General features: G+C 42.6%; 1 protein-coding gene across 1 annotated transcript in view; it reads right to left on the bottom strand.

Moving 5' to 3' along the window:
* TBC1D1 (TBC1 domain family member 1) overlaps nt 1-21,191 on the bottom strand; it is a 225,209-nt gene that overhangs the window by 178,020 nt on the left and 25,998 nt on the right.

The raw sequence follows: 21,191 nt of genomic DNA, 5'->3' as shown, positions 1-21,191 counted from the left end.
CAAAGACAGATAACAGACATTTAAGGAAGCTATAAAGGGTGATGTGCGCCAGGGAAAAGAAAGCCTGCTGCCCCAGAATATACAACAGGAACACCTTACCTGCTTTAGGAGGCAGCCAGGGAAGGCTTCCCGGGGGAAGTGAGTTTTAAGGTGAGACATGAGGGATGATTTAAAGTCAGACAGCTGAAGAGGATAGAGAGCAGAACAGTCAGAAGGAACAACAGGGACCTCCCTGGGGGTCCAGTGGCTAAGACCCCACCCTCCCAATGCAGGGGGCAAGGGTTCAATTCCTCATCAGGGAGCTAGATCCCACATGCTGCAAGTAAGACCTGGTGTGGCCAAATAAATAAATAATTTTTTAAAAGAAGGAACAACACATGCAATATACCAGAAGCAAGAGAGGGCACAGCACGTAGAGAAAATGGAAGGAGTTCAGTGCGGTGGGGACAAGAAACATAGCACTTGTGAGGGAGGGACAGTGGATAAGGTGAGGCTGGAGAGGCAGATAAAGAGCCTTCCTGGCACTCCACTCCCAGAACAATCAGAAGCCATCTGCTGAGGAGCTCAAGCAGAGGTGGCAACAGAAGGGTGTATTATCGGTTCTGCAAATTAGAAAGATCACCGCATGTCAGGTGGAATGAACTGGGGAGGGGAAATACAGAGACATCAGGATTATTTTAGGGCTCACCAAGAGTTCAGAATAGAAAAACTATACTCCAGGTGGCACAGTGGTAAAGAATCCGCCTGCCAATGCAGGCGATGCAGGAGATGCCAGTTTGGTCCGTGGGTTAGGAAGATCCCCTGGAGAAGGAAATGGCAACCCACTCCAGTATCATTGCCTGGAAAATTCCATGGACAGAGGATCCTGGTGGGCCATAGTCCATGGGATCTCAAAGAGTCAGATACGACTGAGTGACTGAGCATGCACGTAAGAACTAGTAGGGGCAGGAGAGATGAAAAGAAGCAGGAATAGTCAAGGGACATGTATTGGGTACAGTCAAAAAGATTTTCTGAGTGGTGGGTGGATATGAGGTGAATAAGGAGAGAGAGGAGTCACAGATGACACCTAGGTGTCTGATTTGTGTAGCCAGGTGGACAGGAAGCCTTCAACCAAAAACAAACAAAATGCTGAAGAGGAAATGACTTTAGTTTGCTTGTTCATGTTCAAAGTGACCAAGGAGAACTGCCTGATTGGCAGCCACAGATGTGGGCCTAGATTTCTGTGCAGAGATACGAGATAGAGGACGGGAGCTAGGATCACATGGGCAATGACTGAGGTCTGGGAGTAGTGAGACGCCCCTGCGGTTGATATAGTCATGGGGTGGGCTGTATTATTCTTATAAAGATTCATTGCCCCTTCCTGGGGGGAGATTCAACTTTGCTACCTTGCTGTTGCCACATGACTTGTTTTGACCAATGATATGCAAGTGAAATGACATAGATCACCTCCTTCTGTACAGAAAGCTCATCTTTAAGGTCAGCGCAGCGTTCTCCATGGGGCTTCCCAGGTGGCGCTAGTGGTAAAGAACCTGCCTGCCAATGCAGGAGACACAGGAGACCTGAGTTCTATTCCTGGGTCCGGAACATTTCCTGGAGGAGGGCATGGCAACCCACTCCAGTATTCTTGCCTGGAAAATCCCATGGACAGAAGAGCCTTGTGGGCTGCAGTCCATAGTGTTACATAGAGTCGGACATGACTGAAGCGGCACACATGCGTGCAGGGTTCTCCATAGTTTATTTTCTATCTGCTATGATGAGCAGCAACATTCCTGAGAGGGCTGCACGATCAGCCTGGACCTCAGAATAAAGATTTCTAGTAACCAAGTGATAGGTAATTCATAATGAATACATAGCTAGAACAAGAAATAAGTGTTGTTATAAGGTACTGAGATTTGTTTGTTACTGCAGCAAAACCAAACCTACTCTGACTGATACAGGTGGGAAGAGAAGCAAGCAGGTCTGTGGCAGAAACCTGCAGAAAAGCAACATTTATCAGCCGATAAAGTGGAGCCTACAGAGAAAGCCCACTCTTGCCCTAGCTTCCGACTCACAGAAACCTCTGCAAATTAACTCTTGCATTCACCTCTGGCTTACCTTGTTTTTGGTCTTTGGCCTGGGGGTCATCTGGGCAGCCTGATGTCCATTTGCTCCTGGCACAGGCCCAGGGACACCTTGCACTGTGGTGTCCATGCCTCTTCTGACTCATCCTGAGCTTCTGGGCTTGATTCCTGGATGTGACTCCAGACCAACAGCTGTTCTGCCAGTTGACCTTTCCAGGTTCCAATCAGTCTGATTCTTGTCTTCTCACTCACATTGCCTGCCCCCTGCCCCCGACTGCACCACCCCGCACAAACTGACATGTGTAAGTGTCTTCATTTACACTGAGCACATGCAACACGGGCGACTTCTGCTCTTCTTTGACCTGGGACAGGCTCTTCCACAGGCCGCCTGCTCTCCCACCTTCTAGGCTCCTTTTACCATGGATCAGGATTGAGAGTGCCACCATCTATTTAGAAGCCCTTTTTCTCAAATGAATAGGACTATGCCACTTCTGTGGTTTTGGTCCAGTCCTCAAACCAGAGGTAACCAGTTTGCCAGGACAATTATGATCAGCATTAAGGTCAAGATAGAGAAACATATCTACCTTTTCTTAAGTTTACCCATTGTTCAACGTTTTGTACATTTTGTTCACAACATTAGCTACTAACATTTATTGAAAGTTTATTTGGAGACTTCCCTGGTGGCCCCAGTACTCTTGTCTGGAAAATCCCATGGATAGAAGAGCCTGGCAGGCTATAGTCCATAGGGTCGCAAAGAGTTGGACATGACTAAGCACGAACACTGGCACTGCCTAGAGGCCCAGTGGTAAAGAATGCATCTTGCAAAGCAGGGGACGCAGGTTTGACCCCTGGTCAGGGACTATGATCCCACAGGCTGCAAAGTAACTAAGCCCACACACCACAATTACTGAGTCCGCAAGCCACAACTTGAGAGTCCATGCACCACAACTTATTAGATGGCAGACAATGTGCTAAATATTTAACATACCATTTATTTTGTTTCTCACAGTCAGTCTAAGCATAGTATTATTTTTTCTATTTTACAAGTGGTAAAACAGGTTTTAAAAGTTCACATATTTGCCTGAGAAAATACAGCCAATACCAGTAGGGTTGAAAGTTTGCCTAACTCCTGAGTCCTTGTTTTCTACTCTTCTACTGTATGTGTGTGTGTTGAGATATATATGTATGTGTGTGTGTATTTACTGGCGTGTGTGTGTATGTATATATATGTGTGTGTGTATATGGTGGTGATGGTTTAGTCACTAAGTTATGTCCTACTCTACTCTTGCAACCCCATGGACTGTAGCCCACCAGGCTCTTCTGTCCAAGGGATTCCCCAGGCAAGAATACTGAAGTGGGTCACTATTTCCTTCTCCAGGGGATCTTCCCAATCCAGGGGCTGAACCGAGGTCTGCTGCATTGCAGACTGATTCTTTACTAACTGAGTCACCAAGGAAGCCTACGTATGTATAATGTGTATGTATATGTACACATATATACGTATGTGAGTCTACTGGCATATATGTGTATGTTTATTATAAATGTGGGCTTCCCTGGTGGCTCAGAGGTTAAAGCGTCTGCCTGCAATGTGGGAGACCCGGGTTCGATCCCTGGGTTGGGAAGATCCCCTGGAGAAGGAAATGGTAACCCACTCCACTATTCTTGCCTGGTGAATCCCATGGACGGAGAAGCCTGGTAGGCTACAGTCCATGGGGTTGCAAAGAGTCGGACACGACTGAACAACTTCACCTTCACCTTCATAGATAAATATGTGTAAGGATGTGTATATATACATGTAGGTGTGCATATAACTATATGTGTATATATGTTTATGTGTGTTCATGAGTATATATATGTGTGTATATCTATCTATAGGTATAAAAATCTTCCAAGCTCAGGTTAGAAAGTATGGAAGGTAATATACTGTGTTTTAACCACCTGGTATAACACCCAGTACAATATAATATTTCAATAGAAGTTTTAACTCTTAAATTTATTATGTTTTGAGTTTCTTAAATAAACTCTTTTCAAATTATATTTTACACTAAAGTCATTTAGAAATTGTTTTCTGAGAGCAGGAAGCCAAGAGTACTGGGTTCCAGTCCTGGCTCTGCCGCTGTCTGGCAGCACATAGCTTCTCTGAGTCAAAGTTTCCTATCTGTAGATTTCCCTGGCAGTCCAGTGGTTAAGACTCTGTGCTCCCAGTGCAGGGGGTATGGGTTCAATCCCTGATCAGGGTAGTAAGATCTCACACACTGCATGGCAAAAAAAAAAAAAGTACTAAAAGTGCCTAAAAACAAAATCAAATGACAAAGTTCCCTATCTACAAAATGAAGGAGTTTGACTTAATGCCTTATCAGGGTTGTTCCTGCTCAGAAGACTTAAAATGTCAAATCAAATCACTTTTAAAAGAATAGCTTTATATTTAAAGTAGATTTGATGTTCTAGTGCCTTTTTTCCATCCTAAAAGCCTTGTAAAATTATTTTCCCCAAGTATCAATGAGAATAATAAAAGTTGATTTCATATGACCTCTAGTTTAACGAATGCACTAAAGCAGTACGATTATGAAACATCACTGGTAATTCTTAGTGTCCCACATCAATTAAAAGCTCAGAAATGGAAAAGACTGCATATTCTCTCTACGTTTAGTGGGCTAGATAGACAATGCACCATGAAAGGAATCAGTTATAGAGACCCGACAGAAGCTATTTCTGTAAAGGGCAAACTAAGGTCCAGTTTCAACATATCCTTTGGAAATGCCTGGGAGTTAGGTTCCAGAGACCTCACCGAAGATTCAACTGTTTATTCTGGCAAAAGCCCACAATTGCAATATTTAGCTGCCACTGGGGAGAAAACAATGACAGAGGAGCTGAAGACTTTCTCAGATGATTCCAAAGTTGTCAGTTAAAATCCTAACAACTGAAGTCAATGGAGAAACAAAAAGAAACAGTTACAGAACTTTTAGATCTAATTTATTATTTCAAAATTGATTTCTCTATCCTGGTCATTTCCTATCATCAGGGCAAAGTGAATTAGATTCAAGGCACAGGAAAGAGTAACAGTATTTTACATTAAAGGATAAGTCTCAAAAACATTGGGTGTGAATGAGTTAGAATAGAAAATAATGAGTGGCGAAGAGAAAGGTTGGGGGTACTGGGGACAACAGGACTTCATTCTCCGGAATCTGTGTGACAATTGAAAACAAAATACCTATGTACCTACAGTGGTGCATCGTGTGCCTGCTCACTCGCTCAGTTGTGTCTGACTCTTTGCAACCTCATGGACTGTAGCTCACCAGAAGCCTCTGTCCACGGAATTTTCCGGGCCAGGATATTGGAATGGGTTCTCAATTCCTTCTCCAGGGGATTTTTTCTGACCCAGGAATCAAACCTGCGCCTCCTGCATCTCCTGCATTGCAGGTGGATTCTTTACCACTGAGTCACCTAGGAAGCCCTGCCTATGGCGGAAAATGGCCTAAAGTAGGCATAGAAGAAATGGTAATGGCCATCGTTATTCTTATACAGGCCACTATCACAAAGTCTCCAAACGCATTCTTTCTCCATATGAAAGGAAGAGTACTCAGAGAATAAGTCAGTATGATTTTCTCTCCCTTTGTTGGAGGAAGTTTTATTTTGTGTGAATGTGCCTAATTTCTTATCTTTTCATCACTTATACAGGCAAACTTCGGAGATACTGCAGATTCAATTAGATACCACCACAAAAAGCAAATATCACAATAAGGCAGGTCACACGATTATTTCGACTTCCTGGTGCGTATAAACGTATATGGGGAAAAAAGGTATATGATATACTGATAGTCTATTAAGTGTGCAATAGCATTATGTCTAAAAAAATGTATATTCCTTAATATTTCTGGTCACACCCTGCGACATATGAGATCTTAGCTTCCCAACCAGGGGTTGAAGCTGTGCCCTTGGCTGGACTGCCGACCACTGGACTGCCAGGGAATTCCCTGCATTCACTCTTTTTGTAGATAATATCAAACTATTTTCCCAGCACCACCCCACCCAGCTTTTTTCCCTCTTCTATTCTTTTCTCTCTAAGACGCTTTGGTACTCTTCTCCAGAAGGTCAGTTACTACCTCTTAATTGAATACAATAGACTCATTGACTTATTTCACGTTAGGGAGGATTAAAGAAGGCATTTTCTTCATGAATTCCTATGCAAGTCCAGGTCCTCCTCAGACACTAAAGGGTTTTTTTTTTGGCTACAGAAACATAATTTGCGGGATCCAGGGATTGAGCCCTGGGGCCACGGCAGTGAAAGCAGAGTCCTAACCACTGGACCGCTAAGGAATTCCCCAGGTATTACAGTTGATCTAAGCCTAGTTAAGCCTTCATGTATACCTTATGCCAATGATGCTATCTTCTGCACACTATGAAAAAAACAGTTTTCCCTTTTCCTGTTGATGGTCAGAAACCCAGGAGCCAAATTTACCCATTGGCAGTAGGTAAATAGTTCAGTGCTCCTAGAGTATGTCTACACCACACAGTAGGAGTCCCTGGGGACACGTGTTAGCAACGTGGGTGTCAGAATTCCTTTGGGGAGGCCAAGGAACTGCATTTTAAACAAATATTCACACCAAGAGACCACTGCACACTAAATTTTGAAACCTCTGGTGTAATGCTATCAATAGATGACACTGCATTTTAGCTTTCATGTCTGACTCAACACCCTTACCATTGTGTTCTTCCCTCGATACCCATTTTTTTTTAAAGAATATTTATTTACTTTTAGCTGCGTTGGGTGTCTGTTTCTGCATGTGAGCTTTCTCTAGTTGTGGCCGGCGGGAGCCACTCTCCAGCTGCCATGTGAAGGCTTCTCACCGCGGTGGTCTTTCTCGTTGTGGAGCAGGTGCTAGAATGCATGGGCTCAGTAGCTGTGGCTCATGGGCTCAGCCACCCCACGACATGTGGGATCCTCCCAGACCAGGGCAAACCAGTGTCCCCTGAAGTACAAGGTGGACCCTCAACCACTGGATCCCCAGGGAAACCCCTGTCACCCAATGTTTAATCCATGGACTACTGTCGTATTTTATGTGTACATATCAATCACCCACGATCATTTCTGGTTCAGGAGGTGGACTGGCTGATAAACTGATAAATGCTTAACTAGATATACAGAAAGAAAAAGTTTCTCTGGTGTCCCGTAACTACAGATACCACTAGTCACTTATGAAATGATCAAAAAGAGATGAGAAAGAGACAAACTACTGGATACAGCTTTACATTTTATATTAAGCCATCTTATAGTTTCATCATGACAAATTTAAAGGACCAATAGATGGGTTTTGACTAGCACTCCAGAAATAAATTCTTTGTTTCCCGCTCACAGTTCCCAAACCAAGCCTAAGGACTGTTCAGAAAGAGCTCACAGCACTTCAGGTAATCCTACCTGGGGTTTGCATGACCTTGCATTTCAAAAAGTTACTTGTTAAAAAGAACTACTGTAGTGTAAAAAAGGAAACTAACTGGCCATCATCAACTTCTCAAAGTTATGATGATGCTCCTTTCTTCAGTAGAAGGGACTGGAATAGCAGAAAATTGAGTTCCTTCTATTTCAGCTCAGATTCCGGCCACCCACAGAGGAACATGCAGCATTCCTGATCAGAGCGGCCAGTTTTCAATCCTGTGCCAAAAAGAGCCGGAGAGAAAACTGGCACAGGTCGTCTGTTTATTGTGCACAGACAAGCTGCAAAAACAAGATCTAAATTTTCTGAAGTTTACCCACTGCAAGGGCTGGCTGCTTTATGCACAGAGGAAGAGAGCAGGCAGAGTCCAAACAAACTGTGCAAGAAGCAGAACAGAGCAGAGAATCTTGCCACAGGGATAGAGCAAGAGTAGCAGAAACAACCAGGCAACAGTACTGGAGTGGGTGCCATTGCCTTCTCCCAACAAACTGAAAAATCAGATGTAACAGGAAGAAATATTTGGGTTCTACTATTTATTAGGGCTTCCCTGGTGGCTCAGTGGTAAAGAATCCACCTACAATGCAGGAACCAAAGGAAACGTGGGTTCGATCCCTGGATTGTGAAGATCCCCTGGAGGAGGGCATGGCAACCCACACCAGTATTCTTGCCTGGAGAATCCCATGGACAAAGGAGCCTGGTGGGCTACAGTCCTTGAGATCACAAAGAGTCGGACATGACTAAAGCGACCTAGCATGGCACAGCCCTTACTATGCTTACTTTGATTCTGACAAATACATGCCATCTAGAAAAGAAAACTCCTAGGGTAAGTCAATGATCAAAAGTGTGCAAAACAGATCACCACTCTGTTTTAAAACATTTAAACATTTGGTATTTGTCATTGTTGGATTTTATCACAATTTGCTTGGGCAAAGCATTAAAAAATTAATACTACATTATAAAAATGCCCACCTAAATTTTGTCTGGCTTCCAGAAGGTAATCATACAGTATCTTTCATGTAATAGTCAATGCTTATATGCTAGTAGCTCTTACTGTGTGTCAGGCCCTATGCTAAGCGCTTCACATATATTAACTCATTTCATCATTAGAACAATGCAGAATAGTGGTATTATTATTATTCCCATTTTACAAATGAGGAAACTGAGGCACAGTTTCTCACTATCTTTCAGCTCTAGAGTGCAGCTTTTTAATCACACTCAACATACATACAGCAGTCATTACCATTTTGGGGGTTATAGTGATCTGAATTTCATCCTGCTACTAAGTCGCTTCAGTCGTGTCCAACTCTGTGCGACCCCATAGACAGCAGCCCACCAGGGTCCCCCGTCCCTGGGATTCTCCAGGCAAGAGTAGTGGAGTGTGGTGCCATTGCCTTCTCCACTTGAGAGTGTGTATATATACAGTTAGGAATTTCATCCTAACTGTATATATATATATATATATATATATTAATATATATCATATATTAACATATAATTAATTTTAATAAGTATTATAATTCATATATATATATATTTGCTGCACCACATGGCTTGCAGAATCTCAGTTCCCTGATAAGGGATTGAACCAGGGCCATGGCAATAAAAGCCCAGAATCCTAACTACTAGACCACGAGGGTACTCCTATCTTACTCATATTTTTGAAGGTGAATTACCAGATAAAAACATAATGATTTGTATGTTTATGTAAGTACTTCAGTTGACATGAGCTTCCCTGGTGGCTCAGCAGTAAAGAATCCGCCTGCAATGCAGGAGACATGAGTTCGATCCCTGGGTCAGGAAGATCCCCTGGAGAAGGAAATGGCAACCCACTTCAATATCTTTGCCTGGGAATCCCATGCACAGAGGAGCCTGGAGGGCTACAGTCCACGGGGTTGCAAAAGAGTTGGGTACGATTTAGCGACTAAACAACAAGCTCAATTGATGCTGTATCCCACTTATTCAAAAAATTATACTGCATTTGCGTAACAGCACAAAGACTGTTTCTAACATGAAAAATTCATCCACCAACAATGTAACTGCTGCTTTTGCTTTTATGCAAACATCACCGTGGTAAAGCAAAAATTAGGAGTGCTTAGTATAGCTGAAGCCATAGATCAGCGTGCCCCAGACCAAGAAAATATCAGTTACACAGCAATAGCTATAAGAGAGAAACTCTTCAGGAGTAGCTGAAGAGAAGGAAAGGCTTGAGACCAAGTCTAAGAACCAAAATCCAAAGAGGAAATAGAACTTATTTTAGCAGAAGGAGAGTGGACTTCAGCTTCAAATGAAAAAAAATAAAATTAGAAATGAGGGGAGTTTTAGGTGGTTTTGGAGGCTCCAGTTGATGTGTCTGCAAATACATGAGGAGTCTGCTTATTAGAATGGCTGCAAATTCAGTAATTACACAGTGATATTTCAAGTAGCTGTAGACAAAACAACTTCCAATAAATTCAGCGGAGACTTCTGAGAGTTCTAGTCTCTAAAAGACAGAGTTGATGGTGGCAGTGGCCAAAGAGAAGGTGAGAAGCAGGTAGTTTTCCATGGGGGCCAGGCTTGGATACTAAGAGCTCGATAAACACATGTCAAGTTGAGGACCACATACCCAGGGCTCACCTAGAGTGGGGGCTGCATCACCTAGATCTAGAATATCTACAGCCTCTACATCCCTGGAGAGGGATGAGCCTCAAAAGGGCAAAGCCAGGACCACTACACAGAGTTCTGTGTGTTGTTCACTGAACAAGGATGCTTGGCCGGGAAGAAAGTGGAAAGTGCATTCAGTACCGTTTTTCTGTCCACATTGTACAGCACAGCTACCTCCTGCCACAGGAAGGAAGGGGTGCCTTTTTCTAATTTGGACAAGGTGACATATGACTTTAGCAGCTCTGGAGAGCAGTGAAATAAGAAGGAGCCACCGCAACCTGACCGACAGGTATGGGAGGCCGTGGGAGGCCATGGAGGCACCAAGGGAAGGAATCTGCGTCCTGATGCTCGCTGCCAGGATCCGCCATCTTCTTGGGAGGCCTCCCTCTCTGTTTTCCTCACACAGAACCTTTCTTCAAAAGCACACACATTCCTTCCACATAGTTAAAGTTCATGCTGACAGATTAGGAAGCATTTCCTTCTAATGATGATGGATAATCAAAGAGCCATTACAGGGCACCATCTGGCAAATTCTGCAGGATGAATGCCTTTCAAATAGGAAGACATAAATCTGCAGTCAGAGAACTGAGTAATTTAAACACAGTAGAGGCAGCTGAGGGATAGGGGATCTTCAGGGACTGATTTCTCCCCTTTGTTTTACAGAGTAAAATGATAACAAACTACTTCGATTGGTAGTGGTTCAGTCACTAAGTTGCGTCAGACTTGTTTTTGACCCCATGGACTACAGCCCGTCAGGCACCTCTGTACATGGGATTTCCCAGGCAAGAATACTGGAGTGGGTTATCATTCCCTTCTCCAGGGAGATGTTCCTGACCCAGGGATCGAACCCAGGTCTCCTGCATTACAGGCAGATTCTTTACTGACTGAGCCACCAAGGAAGCTCCCTAGTGGGGGATAATAAGGCATTTTATTAGCTTAGTTTAAACTTTCATTAAAAAATCACCTCTGAATAGCTTGATTATAGGGTGATTTCTGTTTTCTTTGCTCTATGTTTCCATAATTTTCCCAAGTTGTCTGTAATGATTATGTGTCATTTTCATAATCAGAAGAAATATATATATATATATATTTTTTTCCCCCTTGTTTCCTTGTTCCCTCTACCTCCAGAAAGGACTGGATTCATCCAGGAAAGCAGCTCTAAAAAAGCCTGGCAGGACTGATCACTGTCTGGGCAAGAATAAAGTCCAGCGATATAAATGGAGAAGATAACACTCAGTGCATGAAAGACGGGCCAGGCACCTTCACTTCCCATGAAGCCCAGGCCAGGCTTCATAGAACAGGGTGACTGTATCTCCTCTCAATTCACTAACAAGCACCCCAGGCATGATGAACACGTGATTATGTACTCCAGCATTTGATCCAACGCCTGACACACAGTATCTGCTCCAGATGTGCTTTTTGAAGAAACTGGGGATGATTTTATAGAAGCCTCAGCATTCCAACTAAGATCACAGCCTCTGGAGTCCAACAGGTATGGTTGTTTATGGAAAAGGATAAGCCTTTGCTCATGGTAAATTCTCTGAGCCTCAGTTTCCTTCACTTTAAGGTAGGAATAATAATACTACCTCATAAAGTTGTGAATACTAAATAAAATAATGAACATAAAATACATATAGCACAGTGCCTGGCACATACAAAGTGCTGGGTCGATCCGATGGTTCTACTTCTGTGTATATACCCGAAAGAACTGAAATCAGGGCTTCATTCAAAGGGGTACTTGTGTATCAGTGTTCATAGCAGCATGACTCACAGTAGTCAGAAGGTAGAGATGGAAATAGTATGTATCAATAGCACACAAAACATGCGATGTACACACAGTGGAATACTATTCAGCCTTAAGGAGGAACAAAATTCTGATACATACTACAACATAGATAAACCTTGAAAATAATATGCTAAGTGAAATAAGTTAGTTACAAAAGAAAAAAAATTATATGATCCTATTTATAGGAGATGCACAGATCAGGCAAATTCATGAAGAACACGCAGAATGGAGGCTGCCAGGGGAAGGGAGAAGTTGGGAGTTATTTTTATTGGCTACAGAGTTTCTGTTTGTGATGATGAAAACATCCTGGAAATGAACAGAGGTGATAGCTGGTCAACAGTAAAGGTACTTATTGCCACTGGTTGTATATCTAATAATGGTTAAAATAGTGAATCTTATGTATATTTTATCACAATTAAAAAGTGCTGGGTTAATGGCAAAAAACTTCTTCTGTTATTATTAATAATAGTAATAGTTCATTCAAAGTGCAGGCAGCTCATAACTTCTAAGTCCTGACTCCTAGAAGAGTTAGGACAGACTTCCCTGGTGGCCCAGTGATTGAGACTCTGGGCTTCCACTGCAAGGGGCATGATTTTGATCCCTGGTTGAGGAACAAAGATAATGAACACCTCGAAATGTGGCCAAAGAAACAATAGAAATTATATATTAGAAAAAGAGTGATGAGAAAATATCCCATGAGAGGGTTTGGTGAGGGACAACAGGGAAGGAAGGAACCACCAAGGTATGGCAAACTTGAAGAGGCCCAGAGTAAGACTGGTCTGAAGCAAATCCTAGAAAATTTGAGGGTCAAAGTTGGTGAGTCAGATCAAGACACAGGGGAGAAACGGAGCTACAGAAAGGAAAATATTAAATAAGGCCCTTGTGGTTGCAACTGCCACTCAAGAGGACTGAACGTAGCTGGGGACTTTATTGGCTTGTGCACCTCAAGTGCAGGGAGAGCTCCAGCTCCAGGCAGGCTGCATCTCGTGAGCAAATGACATCATCATGATCCAGCCATCCATCTATCACTGGGCTGCTTCCATGCTGTCTTCCTTCTCCCAGGCCCTTCCCAGGCAGGGGTCACATGGTCCCTGGCAGCTGCAGCTGAGAGGTTGTTTTTCCAAGATTGACTCTGGTTTTCATGGCTTGGATCACAAACCCACCCCTGAACCAACTGTTGAGGCCAAGGTAACAGAATATGCTGATCAGCCATGAGTCTCCTGAGTGTGCCATATGGAGGGGCTGCTGGCAGAATAAGGAAGAAGACATGCTGCTCTGGCAAAAAGACTGAATGTCTACCAACAGCAGACAGGAGTGGGAACAAAGTGAGGGAGTCATAGGCAATTACCACAGAGGAGACTGGAGGGTGTGCGGTTTAGTTTTATTGCTTACCTGCAATTAGCAATGGATGAGTCAGGATGGTTTAAAGGGACAGGATCATATTCAGCTATGGGCCAGAGCTCCTCCTGTACTGAGTTTCAACAGGGTTGTCTGAATCTCATCAATATTCCCACTCTGCAGTTAAGAGTCGTGCAGTGAAAATCAGGAGGTTGGTTTCTAGTGCCGAGACACACCAAAGAGCAGTGAAACTGACATAAGACACACATCTGTCTCAGCTTCTGATGTGGTACTAGTAGTAAAGGACACATCTGCCAAAGCAGGACGCACAGGAGATGTGGGTTCCATCCCTGGGTTGGGAAGATCCTCCGGAGGAGGGCATGGCAAACCACTCTGGTATTTTTGCCTGGAGAATTCCATGGACAGAAGAGCCTGGAGGGCCACAGTCCATATGGTCACAAAGAGTCAGACACAACTGAAGTGACTTGGCACACATACTATTAATAATAACATACATCTCTCTGAGCCTCAGTTTCCTCAGTACAGAAAGAGGTTTTGAGGACTTTGCTGGTCGTTCAGTGGCTAAGACCCCAATGCAAGGGGCCTGAGTTTGACCCCTGGTCAGGGAACTAGATCCCACATGCTGCCACCAAGACCTGATGCAGCCAAATAAATAAATATTCAATAAGAGAGAGAGAGAGAGGAGGAATTTCAAGGCATCTATGACCTCAAGTCTGAGCCTCAATCCTAAACAACTATAATTCAGTTAAAATGCCAACTCAAAGGGTGGGTGAGCATATTATATATGGTGATATATATGTGAAAGCATTTTGTAAATTATGAAGAGGCATATCATTTAGTTACAGTTTTTAAGGTCAAAAGATAGGTGAGGTTAAAAAAAAAGGATGGGCTTGAATGGAGATAAGTTGGAAAAGGAAATAAAACTAGGCCAGGCAGAATGAAAATTTCATAATTTGTATCTAGCTGTAAGGATGTGAGAGTTGGACCATAAAGAAGCACTGAAGAATTGACGCTTTCAAATTGTGGTGCTAGAGAAAACTCTTGAGAGTCCCTTGTACTGCAAGGAGATCAAACCAATTAATCCTAAAGGAAATCAACCCTGAATATTCATTGAAAGGACTGATGCTAAAACAGAAGCTCCAGTACTTTGGCCACCTTATGTGAAGAGCCAACACATTGGAAAAGACCCTGATGCTGGGAAAGATTGAGGGCAGGAGAAGAAGGGGATGACAGAGGATGAGATGTTTGGATGGCATCATCGATTCGATGGACATGAGTTTGAGCAAGCTGCGGGAGATAGCGAAGGACACAGAAGCCCGGCACGCTGCAGTCCATGGGGTCGCAAAGAGTCGGACTGACTTAGTGACTAAACAACAATCTTTACTTCACTACTGCTCTTGACACTGCTGTCCTAATCTTCATTTTGAAACTTCCTGTGCCTTGGCTCTGGGGACACCACTACCACATGAGTCTCCTCTTATCTTAACATTCCTTTTGGGACTCCCCTTTCCCTACCCACCCTCGGAAACAATCACATTCGCAGGTGCTCCTTTCTCCTTGGATGTTGTCAACCACGCTCATAGTCCTGACTCCGTGGCCATGCCCCTGCTACGTATCTCTAGCCTGGATTGTTCTCTGAGTTTCAGCCCACTGCACATCACTCCAATCATTCCAATACCCCATATCCCCAAATGGAAGCTTCCTCTCCCTCAACCTTCTCCCTAGTCACCCTTTCCCCATCTCAGGCAGTCACAAGGTGAGACCTCACCTCCCTCCTCCCTCGTCTTTTTGGCCACGCCCCACCTCACACTCTTCCTTGCTCTGGGCCTTGTCTCTTCACGTGATTCTCAGTCCTCCTTAAAGATTCAGCTCACACGTCGGCTTCTTCAAGATGACTTTCCCAAACCCCTGGATTGAGGAGAAGAGTCCATCTAGTGCCCTGGGCATAACTACCTCCTGACTTTTTACCAGATATTACAGAAGCATCTGCCTGGAACTGTCCTCCAAATTCCCGTCCACCCTCACCTAAGTTCCCCCTAGGTTCTTCAAAGGCATAGGCTGCTTTTATCTCTTATGCCTGGCACAGTGTTCAGTTCATACTGACTGAATTAAACCAATCTTTACCAATTGCACACCCCAGGTGGCGCTGGTGGTAAAGAACCTGAATGCCAATGCCGGAGACACAAGGGACTCCGGTTAGATCCCTGGGTCAGGAAGATCCCCTGGTGGAGGAAATGGCAACCCATTCCAGTATTCTTGCCTGGGAAATGCCATGGACAGAGGAGCCTGGCAAGCTACAGCCCATGGGGTCTCAAGAAGAGACACAGCATGTATGCATCACTAGTTGTGATGAGGCCAAATAAGAACATTCTGCTTGCAATGAAAAGAATTTGTAGGGGAATTCTGTGGTGGTCCAGTGGTTTGGACTCTGAATTTTCACTGCCGTGGCTCTGGTTCAGTCCTTGGTCAAGGAGTTAAGATACTGCAAGCCATGGGGTGCAGACAAAAAAAACAAACAAAAAAAAAACAAAAAAAGAATTTGTTATTTTTTAGGAGTCAGTATAGATATTTTAATCCAAGCACTCAGCACTGATGAAGTTGAAGAAGGGGAGGCTCAAACATCAAAACTATGAAAGAGAGGATGCAGCAGATTCTAAATTTACACTAGGTTATTTATTTTGAGAACTACGCACATGCATTTTTTAACCAGTGATCACATTTTGAGTCTTAAATAGGAGCAGTTGTTTTTTTTTCTAGTAGTTAACCACATAGAAACTGCTAACAAATTAAAATCTATAATCTTAAAATTCTTTGGGTTACTGTTTCTTTTGAAACTTTGATTTCCAAGATACACATTTTCAGTCTAAAAAAAGAAAGAGAGGGTAAGACTTCACGCTTCCATGTAGGGATCATTTTCTTTTGCATCTCTCACCCTGTTGCTGACATTTGCAATAAGAAGTAAAATATCATCTAAAGCCTTTAAAGGAAAAGTTATTGAACAATTATGTTGAATTATGCTAATTAGCAGTTTGAAGTATTAAATATGTCAGAAATGTAATAAGAAATTTAAAATAGTATATGTTGTCTATCTATTTTTTTTAAATAGCATCATTTAAAGTTAGTTGATAGATGAAATATTCATTGGTACATCTGGTTTTGGATGCTGATCAAAGATGGTAAGGCTAGCTTTACACAGAAAATGCCAGAAACACTCCATGATGGCATTGGCCTGTTCACTTATTTTAAACAGAAAAGCCAAAAGAAAAATCTCAAATCTTATTTAGTGTAATTTTATTTTCCTCTTAAAACACAAATGCCAAATACAGTCAAAAATATAAAACAATTTTTCTTTTTCCCTTCTGCATTGTAAAAGTCAGTGGTAGTCACCTCATTTATTACGAGCAGTCCTGAGAAAACCCAGAATATAGTGTAAGTGGAAGGAGAAAGGCAAAAACAGATTTCAGAAATCCAAGTGTTATAAATGAAGCTCTGAGAACAGAAAGCGCATGGCTGTGACACTTATGCACACGCATGTGCAATTTATCTCCAGTTGTTTGTTTTTTTTTAAGCTGTGAATCCCATTAAAGCATGCCATCATAATTAAAATATGATCTGGCTCCAAATTTAACATCAAGGAACTAACACAGGGCAATTACGGGCTCCAAGCCATGCCTGCTGCTATGCGGATCATATTCAAAGTATTCTTAGTCTATTTTTTGAGGAGGCAGCATTGTTTCTATTAATATGTATTAATTAACTATAACTGCTTAGAAGCAGACACAAAGCTATGCAAGATTTTGGTTACAGAGAAAACTATAACAAAGACAGGAAAATGGGGAAAATCTAAAAGACCATTAATAGGGGCTTGACTAAATTATGGTACATCCATATATAGGCCAGATGGCAGCAGGGGTCATTCTGCCATTTGGGAGATTTAAATCAGATCAAAATCTCTTCTCATGAGGAAAGAGAAGCCCAGCATCCACCCCAAATTCTCCAGGGGTTCCTGGGAGTCCACAGCTCCTCCTGTTCCCTCTGCCTCTGGATTCCAGCCCCCAGGGAACACTAGCTCTCTTTCCTCTCCTTCTTTTTATCATTCATAACTCATTCCTTCTCTGTTCACTGAACCACACAGTCCTTTTTTGTTGATGTCCACAAATAATGTTCACACCTCTTATGTGTCAGGGACTCTAATATCTGTTTGGGGAGATTAGCAAGGGAAGGCCATGGTGGGAAAAAGACAGACAGAAAAATTACTGCAACATAATCAACATAGCAACTAACTAAAACAAGGCTTCCTATCCTTAGAAGACCCTGGTTATTCTTCCAACTTCGCCATCAAAAACAGGAATTTCGTTTTGGCCTCAGCTTCCCATCCTGTTGAGGCTTAGCTTTCTCCAAAATCCTTTTTGTTTTTATTGTTGTCATTTTTATTTGGGGGATTTTATTTTATTTATTTTTTTGGCTGCACCTTGAAGCTTGCAGAATCTTAGTTCCCTGACCAGAGGTTAAACCCATGCCTCCTGCAGAGGAAGCATGGAGTACTAACTACTGGACCACGAGGAAATTCCCTATTTGAGGATTTTATCTCAGTATTGTTCTTCTTGTATCTTTTTTTTTTTTCACAGCTTTACTGAGGTATCAGATCAGATCAGATCAGTCGCTCAGTCGTGTCTGACTCTTTGGGACCTCATGAATCGCAGCACGCCAGGACTCCCTGTCCATTACCAATGCCCAGAGTTCACTGAGACTCACGTCCATCGAGTCAGTGATGCCATCCAGCCATCTCATTCTCTGTTGTCCCCTTCTCCTCCTGCCCCCAATCCCTCCCAGCATCAGAGTCTTTTCCAATGAGTCAACTCTTAGCATGAGGTGGCCAAAGTACTGGAGTTTCAGCTTGAGCATCATTCCTTCCAAAGAAATCCAGGGCTGATCTCCTTCACAATGGACTGGTTGGATCTCCTTGCAGTCCAAGGGACTCTCAAGAGTCTTCTCCAACACCACAGTTCAAAAGCATCAATTATTCGGCGCTCAGCCTTCTTCACAGTCCAACTCTCACATCCATACATGACCACAGGAAAAACCATAGCCTTGACTAGACGGACCTTTGTTGGCACAGTAATGTCTCTGCTTTTCAATATGCTATCTAGGTTGGTCATAACTTTCCTTCCAAGGAGTAAGCGTCTTTTAATTTCATGGCTGCAGTCACCATCTGCAGTGATTTTGGAGCCCAGAAAAATAAAGTCTGACACTGTTTCCACTGTTTCCCCATCTATTTCCCATGAAGTGATGGGATTGGATGCCATGATCTTCGTTTTCTGAATGTTGAGCTTTAAGCCAACTTTTTCACTCTCCACTTTCACTTTCATCAAGAGGCTTTTGAGTTCCTCTTAACTTTCTGCCATAAGGGCGGTGTCATCTGCATATCTGAGGTTATTGATATTTCTCCCGGCAATCTTGATTCCAGCTTGTGTTTCTTCCAGTCCAGTGTTTCTCATGATGTACTCTGCATATAAGTTAAATAAACAGGGTGACAATATACAGCCTTGATGAACTCCTTTTCCTATTTGGAACCAGTCTGTTGTTCCATGTCCAGTTCTAACCGTTGCTTCCTGACCTGCATACAAATTTCTCAAGAGGCAGATCAGGTGGTCTGGTATTCCCATCTCTTTCAGAATTTTCCACAGTTTATTGTGATCCACACAGTCGAAGGCTTTGGCATAGTCAATAAAGCAGAAATAGGTGCTTTTTTGGAACTCTCTTGCTTTTTCCATGATCCAGTGGATGTTGGCAATTTGATTTTTGGTTCCTCTGACTTTTCTAAAACCAGCTTGAACATCAGGAAGTTCACGGTTCACATATTGCTGAAGCCTGGCTTGGAGAATTTTGAGCATTACTTTACTAGCGTGTGAGATGAGTGCAATTGTGCGGTAGTTTGAGCATTCTTTGGCATTGCCTTTCTTTGGGATTGGAATGAAAACTGACCTTTTCCAGTCCTGTGGCCACTGCTGAGTTTTCCAAATTTGCTGGCATATTGAGTGCAGCACTTTCACAGCATCATCTTTCAGGATTTGGAATAGCTCAACTGGAATTCCATCACCTCCACTAGGCTTTGTTTGTAGTGATGCTTTCTAAGGCCCACTTGACTTCACATTCCAGGATGTCTGGCTCTATGTCAGTGATCACACCATCGTGATTATCTGGGTTGTGAAGATCTTTTCTGTACAGTTCTTCTGTGTATTCTTGCCATCTCTTCTTAATATCTTCTGCTTCTGTTAGGTCCATACCATTTCTGTCCTTTATCGAGCCCATCTTTGCATGAAACGTTCCTTTGGTATCTCTGATTTTCTTGAAGAGATCCCTAGTCTTTCCCATTCTGTTGTTTTCCTCTATTTCTTTGCATTGATTGCTGAAGAAGGCTTTCTTATCTCTTCTTGCTATTCTTTGGAACTCTGCATTCAGATGTTTATAGTTGACATTTAATGCTGCAGAAGTTTAAGGTGTACCTCATGCTGATTTGATACACATATATTACAAAATACTACCACTATAGGTTAGTTAAAACCTCCATCTCATCATGTAATTACCATATTTTGTGTGTGTGTGTGGTGAGAACATTTAAGATCTATTCTCTCAGTAACTTATAAGTATATAATACAGTATTAGTAACTATAATGACACGCTGTACATTAGATACCCAGAATTTATTCATCTTTTAACTGGAAGTTTATATTCATTGATGGGGTTCCCTGGTGGCTCAGATGATTAAGAATCTGCCTGCAATGTGGGAGACCTGAGTTCGATCCCTGGGTTGGAAAGATCCCCTGGAGAAGGGAACTGGTACCCAGTCTAGTATTCTGGCCTGAAGAATTCCATCGACTGTATAGTCCATGAGGTGGCAAAGAGTCAGACATGACTGAGCGACTTTCACTTTATACTTTTGCTCACCCTCAGCTCGTGGTAACCACCACTGTACTCTCTGTTCCAATGACTTTGGCTTTTTTAGATCCCCTGTGTAAGCGATATCACACAGTATTTGTCTTTCTCTAACTTATTTCACTTAGCATCATGCCCTCAAGATCCATCCATGTTGTCACAAATTACAGAATTTCCTTCTTTCTCATGACCGAGTAATATCCCATTGTATCTGTGTACCTTGTCTTCTTTACCCTTTCATCTGCTAATGGACACACAATGGTTTCCATATCTTAGCTATTGTGAATAACAGCTACAATGAACATGGGAGCAGAAATGCTGGGATCTTGTTTTCATTTCCTTTGTATATATACCCAGATGTGGGATTGCTGGATCACACTGTAGTACTGTTTTTAATTTTCCAAGAAACCTCCATACTGTTTTCCATGTGGCTGAACCAATTTCCATTCCACCAACTTCCATCCCACCAACAGTGCACAGTGTTTCCTTTTCTTGAAGCCAACACTGATCTTTTGTCTTTTTGATGACAACCATTCTAACAGGTGTGAGATGATATCTTATTGTGGTTTATCTTTGCATTTCCCTGGTATTAGTGATCCTGAGCACCTTTTCATGTACCTGCTGACCATCTGTATGTCTTCTTTAGAAAAATGTCTATTGAGTTCCTCTACTCATTTTTGTTTTTTTTAAAGACCTCATTCAGCATCATGATCAGACTATTACATTTAGCAATCAACAGCATGGGTGCAAAAAAAAAAATCTACATTAAAACTCTTTGTTGGAATGCTTTATACTTTTCAGAGAACAGAAACTAAAATAATCTGTTATACAATTAGTCACAAGTACAGTCCTAGAGTTTTTTGCCCATACACGTGAGTATTGTCTAAAACATGTCATCTTTGTAGCACAGCCCCTGCCACCACTGTGCTTGGCTGAGTTCACAAATCTGCTATAATCTGTAGCTTCCCTGTCACTTCT

This window comes from Bos mutus, chromosome 6, assembly GCF_027580195.1.
Source record: "Bos mutus isolate GX-2022 chromosome 6, NWIPB_WYAK_1.1, whole genome shotgun sequence".
Classification (NCBI taxonomy): Eukaryota; Metazoa; Chordata; class Mammalia; order Artiodactyla; family Bovidae; genus Bos; species Bos mutus.
This window is presented reverse-complemented; position numbering and strand designations above follow the sequence as displayed.